Source organism: Molothrus aeneus, chromosome 4 (assembly GCF_037042795.1).
Source record: "Molothrus aeneus isolate 106 chromosome 4, BPBGC_Maene_1.0, whole genome shotgun sequence".
NCBI lineage: Eukaryota > Metazoa > Chordata > Aves > Passeriformes > Icteridae > Molothrus > Molothrus aeneus.
Genome location: NC_089649.1, coordinates 39,631,097 through 39,646,558, shown reverse-complemented (window position 1 = coordinate 39,646,558; position 15,462 = coordinate 39,631,097). Strand labels below are relative to the sequence as shown.

General features: G+C 36.3%; 1 protein-coding gene across 1 annotated transcript in view; it reads right to left on the bottom strand.

Annotated features, from left to right (window-relative positions):
- TENM3 (teneurin transmembrane protein 3) overlaps positions 1 to 15,462 on the bottom strand; it is a 1,295,372-nt gene that overhangs the window by 970,570 nt on the left and 309,340 nt on the right. Inside the window, exon 4 of the mRNA XM_066548306.1 lies at positions 2,978 to 3,044. The gene's annotated coding sequence lies outside the window, so the exon portion shown is untranslated. The remainder of the gene's footprint in view (positions 1 to 2,977; positions 3,045 to 15,462) is intronic.

Here is a 15,462-nt window from a genome sequence, read left to right as displayed (position 1 = left end):
AAGAAACTAAACCTTGACAAACTGAACTGAGAAGTAGACATATCTAAAAAACCCAAAAAAACAACAACAAAAAAACCCCCAAAAAACCAAAAAAACAACAGCGATTAGAATCACCAGAACGGACAAAACTTCAAAACACAGAAGACGCAAGATAAAATAAAAAATATTATTTAAATAATATTACTAACATATTGCAGTAATGATAAATTATATCCTTTCAAATTATTTATCTATCCAAATTCTGAATGTTTATGTTTCCCTTTCCAGGGAATATAGGTATTTTTCTCATTAAAGTTTTTCTTCTTTTTAGGTGTTTTACTGATCAAACTTCCAAGAAGGCACCTAAACCACTGATTTTTAGAGACATTAGATTAAATTATAGTCTACCACTCTCCCTTCATATTTAAATATAAGGCTACTATTTCAATCAAAACCAGCTATTTAGTTTTGTGCAAATTATTGCAAATGCAATATCCTATCTAGTAATAAACCTTCTCCAGTGAAACAATGAGTATGCATAAGAACAGTCATCTATAGAGATGCCTGCTGTTCTTCATCTCCTTCAAGCCATAGGGTATTTCTACAAAGGCAAGAAATATAGCCGGACACAGAGAACATAAATAAAAGTTACCCCTAATTAGTGGAGCAATTCTCAAAAGGGCTTTTTAAACAACATGTGTTAGAATAGCTGAGCTTTCAGGATAAAGTACACATGGGCCTCTAGGTGTCATCAGAGTTGGTAAAGAAGTAGACAGAATAGCTTCACTATTTATTCACCATTTATTATTTTGCACTATGTGTTGGACATTGGAATATATTCCTGAAAAGCCACCGAAAATATTAGTGCATAATGGGATTTTTTTAAAAAAATTACTTCTTTACTGATGGCAAAACAAACATTTTCAAATTATATTTAGGATAGTAATGGAATCCTCCCTTTTTCTGCAATTGAGAGAACTTCAAGTGATTAAGCAGAAAATAGATCTTTCTTTGCAAGATCAAATACTGTCTCTTAAGCAACTACTGTGAAGGTATAAAATTAATTTGGCCCTCTGCTGGAAAAAAACATCATCTCTACTTCTAGCTGACACTACCTTCTTTGACATTTCTTCACTGCTTAGTTGAGAAGCAAATGATGTGTGTTGGCTCAATATTATCACAGCATGTGGGGACAAACAGATTGACCAGTTAAAAATAAAAGCAGATATCAAGGAAAAGTAAAACCCAAACAAAACAGTTTGCCACAAAACCTTAAAATGAAAGCCTAATACTTCCTATTCATTTGTCTAGAAATCAAATGCCAAATTTTCTTTCGAAGACACTTTACTGTTCCTCCACCCCCAGTCTCATTTCAATTAAAAAAAACCAAAGCTGAGCACCCTCAGCATATTTCAAAACATAGCACCACGTGATGCAGAGGAACCATTTTCCTCCACAGAGAAGACTGTAATCAGAAAGAAATTTAAACATTTTTGTGATTATCAGGAAAGATGCAGTTTGCATTTATGTAAATATTTATACAGAATCCTTCAAAAGTACTCTGATGCTTTCAAATGTAACAGACCACTAGCAGTTAATAAAAAAGCTCTAAAGATCAAGCCCTATAAAAAGAAACTGACCAAAAAAAAGTTATAAAGCATTTCCTAAAATGTTGCATCCTACCCAGCCCATGATCTTCATATTACAAATTAAAGCTGATTCTCCCTTCAAGGTCACCAACTCTCCCTCTTAAAAGAATAGTGAAGAAATGATTCAACTTCTGTGTCAACTTCTACGCACACCAAAATGACAGGAGGTAAGTTGTTTTAAGAATACTCAGCATATCTCTTTCTTAAAGGATTTAATCCAATCTCAATTCATTGTACCACAGCTCAAAGAGGTGCAAGATTGTGTAATTGTTTTTGATAACTCACAAGTAGAGATGAATTTAGGAAAAGTGGTAGGAACTTAATACTACATTCAAAAACAAATAACCAAAACTAGTCTTAACACAGCTTTGTAAGGACACTGATTGTTACAGACCCCTCGAAACACTACAGGGCTTACTCTTCTGATCTTGATCAGACATTGCCCCAGGTGATGATATCCTGAGGTCATAAAAGCCCTCCAGCAGCAGCAGCACACTCTGCTTCTGAGTGCAAGACTGCCTGTCTCCCTCCAACAATCCTTATTCAGTATCTAATGAAAACTGAAGGCAAACTGGAAGCTAATAAAAGATATAACCTTCCTAAATCAATCCCTTGGTAATAAACACAGCAACTGACATAAATTTACTTTTATATTCAATTTTACAGCAGGTATGTGTTCAAAATTCATTTACAAAGGACATAAAGCCTTAATGTGGACAGCAATTTCCAATTGCATTGTTTTCCACGGAGACTGTTAAAAGTGTTAAGAAGAGCAGTGTCTTTATGAAAGACAATGAAGTCTTTTTTAAAATTATTGTTGTTGGCATACAGTCACCTATTTTTAACCCTGGCTGCAAAATCCCAACACAATAACCTAAAAATAGCCTATCATGAACTACTTTTGTACCTTTGTTCAGTCTTTCAGAATATTGACTTGTTCTCCATCTAAAGATTAATTTTCTGCTTTTCTTGTCTCCTGTTATCCATTAAAATATAATAAAACTCTCCTCAAAGTATAGTAACTCTTCCAACTTAATTTTCTAATAATTTTTAAAATTTCAAAAAATTGTTTCATAAACACGATTATGCCCATTCATGGAAAACACTGGGAACTACAGCCAACTGAAACGGAAGTCTTTACTCTGATTGGGTTTTCCCTCTTGTGAAAGACAACTAAATGTTCTGAGCAAGAGCCATCTGATCCACTGAGAGAACCTACTTGCATATTTCAGCACTGGCAACATAGTGGGTAGTCATAATAGCTTCCTGGAGCACATTTAAAGTAAACATCAAGCACTTAAAAAGAAAACTTCTTCATTAAAAAGAAATTATAACACCTAACTACTTACTGTTACTTCCTGGCAGTAGAATCTATGTTCTCAGTGAAAGCATGAAGCTGTAGCTTGAAGTTATTGCCTGTTAAGAAGTCAAAACAACATAAATATATTAATTCAATATAGAATAAACTTTGAATTGCAAAAGCTAATAATAATCTTTTCTTATACTATAAATAAGAAATATACCCACAATAAGGTCTATGTCTCTCCTCCCTCCTCTCCCCACACAAACTAAGAACCACAAACTTAGGACAAGTGGAATTTATGTCCTTATAGAGACACTGTCACAGAATGAGCTAACAAATTCTGCCTTGGGACCACAGAAAAAAATTCAGAACACGCACAAACAAAAACCTAATGGAAAAATAAGCTCTAATATGTTCTAATACTCCAGCAGCAGACAAAAATTACTGCAATGTGGACACTTTCACTTATAACTGGCAAAATAAATAGAACCAGATACTAAAGACAGGCATTAGATATAATTCTGCTGACTTAATACATTGAAACCAAGATAATGGTATCTCCAGATTATCACTTATTCCTCTGGATTTATCAAATGGATCAGACCCGAGAAAAAATTAGATCCGATCACATTGCCAATGCTCATTCTCATATATCAGTTACAGCAAGTAATTAAATAGGAAAAGAGGAAAAATAGGAAAAAAAGTTCCTACATGGATATATTCTAATTTTGACATAAAAAACATAAAAAAGGAGTTTGGATTAGAATAAACAGAAAGCCAAATCAAAAAGCATTTTTCATATGATTTGTTCCATCTTACAGGTAATCCTACTTGTATTTTCTTTTCCATATATAGAAACTTCAGTTTCTAGCAAATGAAATAAAAAACATCAATTGTATTACATATTGACCATGTCAGGTCTTTACGATTCATGAAAATAGTTAAGTCCAGAGATGCTTTATAAATTAGAAGTTATCTCTCAATTCTTTATGTGACACCTCACATGCTACAGTGGAATGAATAAAACATGTCCACATGCCCTTAGCTATGGAGATCCTATAACTGTAGAAGCAATATAAAGGTAAAAAGTTGTCACTCCAGATTATAATGCTACTCCAAAGTAAACATGTATTTTCACTCATAAAAACACCTTAGTTTCAACTAGTGCTCTGTTTTCCTCCTTCTCCATAGGCAAATTCTATGATTAAGTAGAATTTTGTTTTGTTTTAAATCCTACCAGCATTTTACACATTTCATATTACATAAAAGCTGAGACTTAATACTAAAGATGAGACACATATCCTGCAACATAAACCTTATCTGCAGGTTTATCAAGAAAGTTTCATTTCAGGAAACTGCAGGTTTCATTTTATATGGCCTCCAGATAAAAATGGGGAAAAAGTAGATTATAGTAGGAGACTTTGGGTAAAGACAGCAAACAAGTTTAGAGCAGCAGAAGTTTGGGTAAGTGTTGGCAAAGTTGCATGATAAGATTAAATAAAAGTCATAAATTGCTCAACAGTGAAGCAATGACATAAAACCCTTCTACTTTCTTATATTTTTCACTACAAGAAAAGCTAGAAACAAATTCCGAAGTGAAAACACATTTTGTCCATTTGAAATGCTAATATTATACACAAGTAGTCTTCTTAAACACAGGAGACATGATATCATTTTTTTGTACACATTGAAAAACATATAATAGGTAACAAGTCACATCATATGTGTTTTTTTCCAATATTACTCAGTAGTATTCATTCACATCATAAAACTTGGACAATTTAGGGATTTTATTACTTCTAGATTTGTTAGGTCATTTAAAATAGGGGATTTTCTGGAACATGTTGGTATGCCAGAAGCAAAATAAACAGTTTCTGTCTCAAAGCTTAGTGGTTCTCTTTGTTTGCTTTTAATATTCTCACTTAACAGAGTTAACTACTGTTGTGAGTCAAGAACCAGATTTAATTCAATGTGTGAGTTAAGAAAGGATTGCCTCAGTTCTCCATGTTATTAGCAATACCTGCAACAGAATTCTTTGTTTTCTCTCATTTCCTACTTCTATTGTTAAAAATATTAATTAAAATTATAAATTATATATATACATCACCCTTGAGACTGTCCCCATGTGGAAGAATGTCAGAGATCAGACAGCTACAGAAGCTAAACTAGGTAGCACTGCAGACCTTTTAGCCCTGGTACAGTGAAAGCCAAGGGAGAGATAAACTCAAGGCAAGAACAGAAGTGAAGACATCATGTCTGGTCACTCTGACCTCTCTGACAAAGAAAGATGAAACAAAGACTTTACTAGCAAAAGAGATAACAAAGGACATCACTAGCATAAGAAGAACAATCAGAAGATTGTGTTTCTAAAGAGGACCAAAAAAAAAAAGCATCAAATTAGAAAATTTTGTACGAACATAGTGACCTATTCAAGAGATAAGGTTGCAGTGAGAAGGAGGACTGCGACCCAGCAGAGCAGATTCTTACGCACTCAAGCTGCAGGCAGAGAGCAGAGCTAAAACTTTGCTATAACAACAAGGGACCCTTTTTGCAAACCAGAATCTGACAAAAAGTGAAATACCAACACAACTGAGAAAATTAGGCCAGTAATGTTTGCTAGACAAAAAAAAAAAAATCAAAAAAAAAAAATCACAGAACTGTGAGTACTGGAAAGATGTTTTGGTAGTGTTGATGTCATTTAAAAATATTACAGTAATTTCTTCACATTAAAGCAATTTTTCATTACAGGCTAAAATTCCTGTATTTTTTTTCCTAAATGAAAGAAACTTGAGATTAAAAGCTCCTGCAAGCAGCTGCAACTAGAGTATTAGATAACGAGCCTAGGCACAATTCCAAAACACAGGCACAAACAGATCGATCCTCAGTCTAGCATGCAGTACTGCAGGCCCATAGAGTTCCCCATGCCCACAGTTAGCCCCATGGTCAGTGTCAGTCCCCCAAGCTTGGGGGAGGCCCTCCCAGCTCAGAGTTCTCCCGTCTCCTCCCAAGTCTGAGCAGCAACAGCCTGTCCTGAGCCCCTGTGTGGTGCACTCCCCTCACATTCCCCCGCCATGTTGCTGCTATTTCAGTCATAAAACTTGGTCTCTTTCCTCCAAAATAACAGAAAATAATGTTTCATCAAGTCAGAAAAGCAAACCAAACTATGGGAGATTACAGCATGAACTGTAAGAATTTAGTCTAATTTTTAAAGTCCATGTCCTACAAAATAATTGCTTTTCATAACTAATGACAACGGAACCTGCACAGAGACTGCGTGACTATTGGAGGTCTGCCTGCTTTGAAGAAAGAAGAGATCAGGTACTAGCAATTACTTATTATCATATCCAGTAGAGTAATGAGCTACATTTTATTCTTTTTGAACAGTTATATCACAAATTGCTCACATACCACATACTGTGGAATGCCAAGTGCAATATAAGACCTGCAATGTGCTGGTACAGATGCAGCAAGTAACTATTTACTGGCAAGGCAAATGGAAATGATGCATTGCTCTAATAGACAGGTACATGAATTTGGTAAGAGACTGAAGCAATGTTTATTCTAATTAAATGGCCAGAATATTTCCAGGATAGAAACCAACATAAAAATATTAATTTTTATACAGTGAAAAGAATGAACATACCTATGAGATTTGGGCAGACTGAAGAGGAAAAATGAATGACACTCCTCACTGTCCCTTGCTCACAAAGGAAGAGTGGCCTCTTGGAGTTCAGAGGGGACTTTCAAAAGAACTTCATCCAGACTATATCAAAACTATTTATTGATTTTTACATTTTATTAGCCTTTTAAATATAGGAATATAATTTGGAATATAATTTAGAAGTATTCTCATTTTATATTAGTTTAACTGTCTTGGAATTAAACTAATCCCACAACAACCACATGAACAGCAAGACTTTTCTCACCCATGGAAGATGTACATAATCAGATTAGAGCAGGTGAGCACATAGAGAAACGTCCTACCTGCCAAGTACACCTTCCACTTTAGCTTATATGCAGTAATGTTGCAGCATATGTCACAGTTGAGACAGCCACAATACAAAGAGTGTCACCACGCAATTTCAGAAGGCTTTAGGCATTCCCCCATACAGAGTAACACCATACCACATCAGAGGGCTTCAGGCATCTGCCCATACACAATAGCACCACATCATGTCAGAAGGCTGCAAGTGTCTGCCCTTCTTGTTGTTCAGCCCAACCTTTTATACCCTCACGTTGATGCATTGCACCTGTGTGCCCTCTGCTCCCTTTGGTGGTTGGTCAGTGCCCCTGGGCACTCCCTGGCTCATTGCTGTCAATGCTGCTCACCTGCTGCTCACAGCTGCAGCCCATTGGGGATGAGGCTCGGCCACAGCCCCACTCTCAATGACCACAAACTGCATACCTACATAGCAGTGCTACAAAACCCCTTGGTTTAGCTCCCTGTGCTAGGTAGATCCAGCACAAGAGAAAGTGGAGCAGGAAGAAGTGAATGCCAGTGACTGGTAATTAAAAAGGGCCGACAGAGCTCAAGATACCAAAGTGGACACAGCATTCTGTTCTGACAAGTTTGAAACACACTGTAAAAGACAAGAATTACCACAGAACAATGTTTCTTTCTTCAAGTCTGCTGCTGGTGGGAGCTTGCTAGCCCAGTACCTTTTGACCAGCAACCGATTTAACACATGAGCATAACTTGCTATAAAAACTTACACACAAAATCATGCAGAATAAGTATAAGTACATCCAAATCAATTCAAAGTTGTTAATCAATGGTATATTAATTCACATTTAGTCTAAAGAGGTATTTAATACTTTTGGGAGATCCCTTTCCATAACAATTGCATGAGCACACTTAAGAACAAAAGCAGAAAAAACCCCCACTTTGAGGAACATTCAGGGATGAACTATATCTTAAAAGCAGTAAGAAAAGCAGATAAGAGTCATCGAAAGAGTTCTATAGAAATCAGTTTTTATATAGCAAAAGATAAAGAGGTGAAACTTTTTTTATTATTCATAGGCAATTTATCACATTTATATCAGCAACAGTACATTCCTATGTGATAGGACGCTGAAAGGAAAACCTCACTCTATTTCTGACTCAATACAAGCCTTGTACTTCAATCATATTTTGCATCTACTCATTTAATAAAGTCCCTCAGTCACAGTTCATTCACAAAAGCTCAGAGACAGGGACAGCAAGAACCTGAAATGACTGGGTAAACACTTGTGTATTTCTGAAAATGTACACATTGGTAAATGGGAACTGAAACTGAGAAAACAAATCCAAGTGAACTGGACAGAAAACCATACATTTTTGAAGCAAACCATTATCTAGAAAAAGGCTTGGAACAGCAAGCACATTCCTCGTACAATAGAGCAAACTGCAGAGAAGTGCAGTCCTGAAGGTTATTGACTCCCAAGTCATATATTATAGCACAAAAATCTCAGTACAGTACTGTACCTGACCTAACAAATCCTGCACTTCAGGGACAAAGCTTATATTACTGCATGCCCATCACATCACTAAGGCAGATGTATTATCATTATGCACAATCATCCTAGTATGCTGCACTGCACAGAATCATCAAGATGCAGGAACCAGATGAAAGAAACTAGCAGTGGCACACATACCCACACCACCCTCCACTGAGTGGTATCAATATTATCATCCTGTGTTGGGGTGGTTTGTTTTTTTTTTTTTTTGAGGTCTTCTGTTTGAGGTCTTTTCATTTTTTGGAGAGAGGACAGCTTGTCTTTGTTTGGTTGGGTTTTTTTAGAATATGGTACAAATAAAATCTAGAAGTCATCTATACCAGTAAATATATCATAACATACCACAACACAGTGCACCCCCTTCCTTTTTTACGCCCTCACTCTCCCCTAGACCACATCTACTGCGTATTCATACAGTGTTGAGAGTGCATGAACTACAGTAAGGACCAAGTTTATTGCTTGTGTTTTTCCTGGGGTTTAACCTTTTAGCCAGTACTCCATTACCAGAAGGAGAGATAATCTTCAGAAAACAATACTTCAAAGATTTTAAATGAAAAGAACCTGTTCAGTCCTAAAGTAAGGACCCATTAACGTGCCTGTGGTGGGTTGATACTAGCTGGATGCCAGGTGCACGCTAAAGCTGCTCTATCACTTCCTTCCTCAGCTAGACAGGAGAAAGAAAATAGAATGAAAGTCTCACGGATAGATAAGGTCATGTATTGTCTCTCTCACTGCTTCCTCCTCAGGGGGAAGACTCCTCACACTCCTTCCTCCACTCCATTTTGGGGTCCCTCACATGGGAGACAATCCTCCATGAACTATTCCAACATGAATTCTCCCCACAGGCTGCATTTCTTCAGGAACTACTCCAGCATAGGTCTCTGCCATGGAGTACAGTCCTTCAGGAAGAAGGGTCCAACATAAATCCCCAGCATGTCACAGGGCCTGCCAAAAGCCTGCTCCAGTGGCGGTTCCTTCAATAGGTGCAAAGGTTTGCCAAGAGCCTTCTCCAGCATGGTTTCCATGAGTAACAGACTATTTCAGGCATGCCCCTCATCTCTCAGCAAATCTACCTTGGAGCTGATTAGCATTGGCTCTATCAGAGCCAATGGGGAAGATTCTGGCAGCTTCTCACAGATACCACCCCTATAGCCCTCTCCCTTGCCTCACTTGTTTAAAAAAAAGAAAAAGCAGCCAGCCATTACTTTAAAAGAAAGTTTTAAAATATTGATGATTAAATAATACTTCTGGAAAGCAGAATGTTTCCACTGTATAGGTTAGAGATCTATAGTGTGCCATTTAAAATACATTTACAAGAAACAGTGATATGGTTAGCAACAATTAGAGGAAAATAGGAGTCAGAAGAAGAAAGTTCATATTTTAAAAGCATCAGAAAAGATCACAAGGAAATTTCTCTTTCGCTTCTATCTGACATTTACAGACGTGTTCCTATGCCTTTGGAAAGTTGATTTTTCTTTTTAAAGACAAGATTTCTTGCAGGAAGACTAATTGGTTTGACCCAGCTTTCTTTGCCTATTGTTATTAACAACTTCCAAAGTCACAGACATAACGATGAATTGGTATTTAATTTCATCACTTAAGCGGCCTTAAAAAAAATCCAGTTTATAGTTAGCTTTCTAATTCACACTGTCTCAGGTTTTTTCCCCACACTTCAGCCTTTCTCCCACCAGGCAATTATTTGTTGGCCAAGTGGCTTTTACCAGACTGAGACATTCACTTACTCTGAAGTTTCCGTATGAATACCCACAGTTGGAAATTCTGCCCACCAAAACCATCACTTCCTCTTAAAAATACTAGCTTCTTGCAAGCTTTCAAATATACTTCTTTTCTTAGGCTTGGCTGTGTCATAAACCAGTCTAACATTTCATACATAAGTTTCATACATTTCATACATAAATTTCAAGTGAGTCACAGGAGAAAGCATGGTTTGGTAATTTGTTTCAGCAAGTACAACTGGTTTGTAATAATTAGGAGATCTTTAGAAGGGAACTGGCAAAGCATGTCACTCTTTTCACCTTAACAAACTCTCATTGAAAGATACATAATAAGAGCAGAACGTGGTAAGACAAGAAGATGAGATGTGGGAACATGGGAGTAGAAGGGAAATTACATAGATGGAATCGGAAGGACAGGCAAAAGCAGAAATGAACAGTAATAAGAGAGAAAATGCTCAAGGAAAAAGACATCAAAATGTATAAACAACTAAAATACATAGGATAATGAAAGAATTAAGCAACAAGAGGAAAAAAATGGGCTAGAGTAGGTTTCAGCAGGAAAGAAAGGTGTGAATGTTACAAGGGACAGCTTAACACAGTGCAAGAATAAAAGAAAACATGGTAACAATAGTACTTGAAGAATCAAGCAACACAGCAGCAAGGCTCCTCATGCTTCGTCTACTCATAAAGGCTCAGAGCTTGCTGATCTGGGAGAGGGGAGCTGTTCCATAGAGCACCCCAGCTGGGGAAGGATTCTCCTCACATCACTCATTCACAGCTATGTTTATTATTTTAAGAATACCCCACAGAGTAGCTCAGCACAAGTTGCAGAAACATTGACTTCAGCTTCTGTAACTCACTCAGCAGCCCATCTGCCCGTGCTGCTTCTCATTTACACTTACTTTGCTATTCCAAAAACATTTTTGGCTTAACACAAGCTTGCAAACAGTTACTACACTATGGCGGAAAGCACAACTTAAGAGCACCTTATCTTTCTCCCCACACTGACTTTCCCTCTTTGCCATGCCCAACATTTCAGTGCAAATCTCCATCATCTGCCTCAGACTGCACAAAGCCAAGAATGTGTTCAGAATGCTCCTGTCCTGAGCCATTGGCCTTACTCCTTGGCCTTAGTCACGAGCATATTTTTTTTTTGTCAAGATCTTCTGCAGTTTGTAAAAGCGGTATCTTCCCCTCTGCCAGGACTATTAGGGGGAGACCAGGAAAAATGAGGGAGGATGCAAACACCCCCTCTAAGATTCTCCAGAATTCGTATTACTCAGCTTAGTAAAGCACTTGGATTTATCAGCCAGACCCACACCTACCTATCTCCAGCATCACTGAGGTTCTCTTTGGTCTTCTGCTCCACATCTTGGAAGTACTTTGCTGCACACAGGACATCTTCTGCTAGGCCATGAGGTGTGTAGCCCTGGTGTTTTTAGCTAACTTTACAGGAGGGAGCATAAAGGCTTATTGAGGGTTTGGGTTTTTTTCCCCATTGTCACAAATAGCTATTGTTGCTGTTCTTCAAGGAGTGGAATCTGGTGCATACGTCTTCCAATTCTTCTAAATTTCTCTCTTTTCTTCTCTGCTACTTGAGAGTCTCCTCCATTTTGCAGTCATCTCCAGAGAATATTGATGATCTGTAACATTGTCATCTGCCTGTTTTCCTAAGGAAGGCTACTACTTTGCTTCATTTTTTTTCAGAATGCAGTAGACCTCATTTAAAAAAATAAAACAAAACTCCAGGCTCTCCACAGTAGCTCAGACCTCCGGCTCCTCCAGCTAAGAGAGCAAACCCCAAAAGTGACCTGCTGGCCTTAGGGCTCTCTTGAGCTGAGCTGGGAACTGCCCCACTACTCGCCCTCCCCCTCTCACTCCTCTGCCTTGCATTTGCTCCATACTCTCCAACTTGTCCCTTAATGCCCCACACCTGCTTGATCTGTTTGATCTCTCTTCCCTTGTCTCTGCTCAGGTGAAACCCTTCTGAGGTTTTCTAAAAAAAAACCAAAAAAAAACCAAAACAAAAGCTCCCTATGAATAAATAAAAGTAAGACTTTATGCTAGATTTGCCTTGCAAGGGAATTTTAGTATTGTGAGCCTGTTTTCTGTAGCAGAGCAGTCCTCCTAATCTTTGGGGAAAGGTACTCTTATGGAAATCAGCTGCAGACTGCAACCACCAGCAGCTGCAGAGATTGCTTGTGCAGTTACCAGGATATTATGAGACAATGATTTTTCCTCTGATGTTGCACTAACTCTAAATTTTGAGCAATGATCTGGAACAGCCTTTTTTGTCCAAACTTCAGTTTTTTCCTCATTTTTTTTCCTCTTGCATATTTTAGTTACTTTCTAAATTCTATTTTTATCATGTCTTTTCTAGTAGGCTTTTTTCCCCCTGCATGTATTACTGAATATTACATTATTTATAAAATAAAAAAGGAACAATGAAAGTATATTTATTAAAACCTTACTCCATTCATCATCCTTTTATTTTCAGCAACCCTTTTTTCACCTGATATTTACACTGTAAAGTTCTTTTATGTTGCTATATAGCAGACAGGAGTGTAACAGCAGCAGAACTATAATAAATAGTTATGTGCTATTGCTTTTCTGCAGTTATTTAACACGATTATTACCAAAGTAATAACATTAATGTCTATCTCCAGATGCTTTGCTGAGAAAATTGAGACAATAATAAGAAGCATGGCTTACAATTAAACAAAGTGAAAATTTATTGTTGGGAAAGAATTGCAATAATGAGAGGGAAAGTTGCAGAATTGCTCATCACATTCATTTCCTTTGCATTGGATGTAGGAAGGCTTTGGTTCAGATATTACTGGAGCTACCAATAAGAGAATTAGGAGAAGCTTTATTCATAGACAACACCAAGAAAGTGCATTCAGTGACATGGAAAGTTTCTTATGATAATGCTTATGATGTAGGCTTTGGCTTATTTTAGATAGTCATGCACTTAACGCCCTCCATGAATACAGCTTTGTTCATCTACATTTACTATATGCTTGTAAGATAGAGACTGACTTCTATTTGTATTTTCCCAAAATAAAATTCCATTTTGCAAACAAGTCAAACCTTTGAAATTTTAAGTATCTTTCTTAACCATTAGGAAAACAAAGTAAAAAAAAAAAAAAGCTGAATCTTTTCTTCCCTGTCAATGTCACTTATGCAACTGTGTTTCTTTCCTTTTCCTGAAGTATTCAGAGAAATTGGATTTCTACCTTTTCCTCTCTTAGAGGTCTGAAATAAAATGAAAAATATTTTCTAAAAATTTCTTGGGTTCAGAATTCATTCAGGATTCTTGATGAAAGAACTATAATTGCAAATGTCAGTATAATACAGAAAATCGGTGCAAATAGTTTTTCATTTTGTAAAGTAGTTGCCTTGTCTTACTGATCAAACGATTCTGAATATTCATGGGAAGCTTTTTTCTTTCTGTACATTACAGTGATATAAAGGAAAGACATTTAAAAAAATACATGCTGAAAATATTCATGATGAACATGGAAATATGTTTGAACAAAAAAAAAGAGGAAAAGATAATTCTAACTGTCTTTCAATAACAAGATGCTTACACATGTACCTGCTACCAGTTCTGCTTTTCTGTCATTTTGTGACCACAGTTTTAGCATGCTGCATCAACACATTACTAGACAGAGGTTTAAATTGGTTATCACATAATCTACTTTTATTCTTTTGATCATGTCCAGGTCTGCTTACTAGACTACATTATGCGTTTTCTAGGAAATTAATCTTATCTTACTTGCTCATATCCCATTACCATCAGAAAATTCAATAAGATTGCTCTCCCAGTCAGATTCAATGAAAAAAAAAAAAAACAAAAAAAAACCAAACCAAACCAATAAATCCCTCTGCATGTTTTCTAAAGTAGTTTGTATAAACATTTCTTAATATCAATTCCAGTGAATGTTCCCTTACATTACACAAGATGCAATATTGCCTTTTGTATACTCTGTCCATCGGCAGAGAAGAAGGTTTTGTATTTTTAACACCTATGTTTTTTCAGATCTACAGTGTTTTCTATGATTTTTTTCTAGTTCCTATATGCACTACTCCAAACAGACTTATTTCACAATCTCTGTGGTTGTAAAAATTGCCTGAGTTTACCCCTGAAAGTTAAACACTGCTGGTAAAATAGTTCAACGATGTTTCCATTCAAAGAATAAAGGATACTGATGATTATTTTTTAATGCTTGAGATAAGATTAGTGAGTGCAACTATAGTAACACAAGTTCCTACATCTATCATGAAAATCTCCTGTTACGGTGAATGTCGATGAAATGAATAGAAGTTTACAGGCTGAGTAAACACTACCACTAAGCTGTTAATATGCATGCAGAATTGTGACACTCTCAATGTTTTCTGAGAATCAAGACAGTTTTTATAATGGCTCAGTTGTCCACTGTAGCCATTAATATCCACTATACAATCATATTCTGACTGGACATGAAATAATATTAGTTGAGGGCTTTGCTTACAGAAAAAAGTGAAGAATCAGTTCTAACAACAATTTGTTGTTATTGTATGGAAATACTCTCTATTGCATTCTTATCAACTTCCCATCCATATAATAGTAGTAGTAATAATTCAGTAGTAATAATACTTACATAAAAGTAATAATTTTGCCTTAAAAACAGTATATAATTTCTGTATATTGGAGAGAGTATACAGATTCTGAGTACTGGAGAGAGACTGAAGAGAGAGAAAATGGAAAAAAAATACTTGGGTAAGCAAGTGAGCAATTAATGAAGCGACTATTGTAATGAGAAAGTTTCAAGACATGCACAGTTTTAGTAAATAAATTATGTCAAAGATGTTAGTTCTAACACCTGAACTTTAGAAAAGCACTTTGCAATTTTTGTCCATTTAACATGATTTGAAATTATACTGTACGCTTTAGAGGTGTTTTGGAGGTAATTAGTGAAGTAAGTAATGCAAAGGTAATTTTCCTAAATGCTGTACGTACATTTATCCAAAGCATAAACAATTCTTTCTAAATTCTGCAAATTAAACTGCCTTTGACAAAGGCTTTTCTGCAAATGTCTTTTTTCACACTCAAGAATTTTTATCATAAACTAAGAATTTATTTCGCTCTCTCAATATTTTTTCCTCATATTTTTCCTTTGTTAATTTCTACAAAAGTATTAGCAAATATTGGGAGAAAAGCATTAATTATTATTGCCACTGTCTTTTACTAGGAAAAATATTTATTAAGTTTTAGAAGTATTATTTTATAAAAGGCAATACGTAAAAATATAGTCTC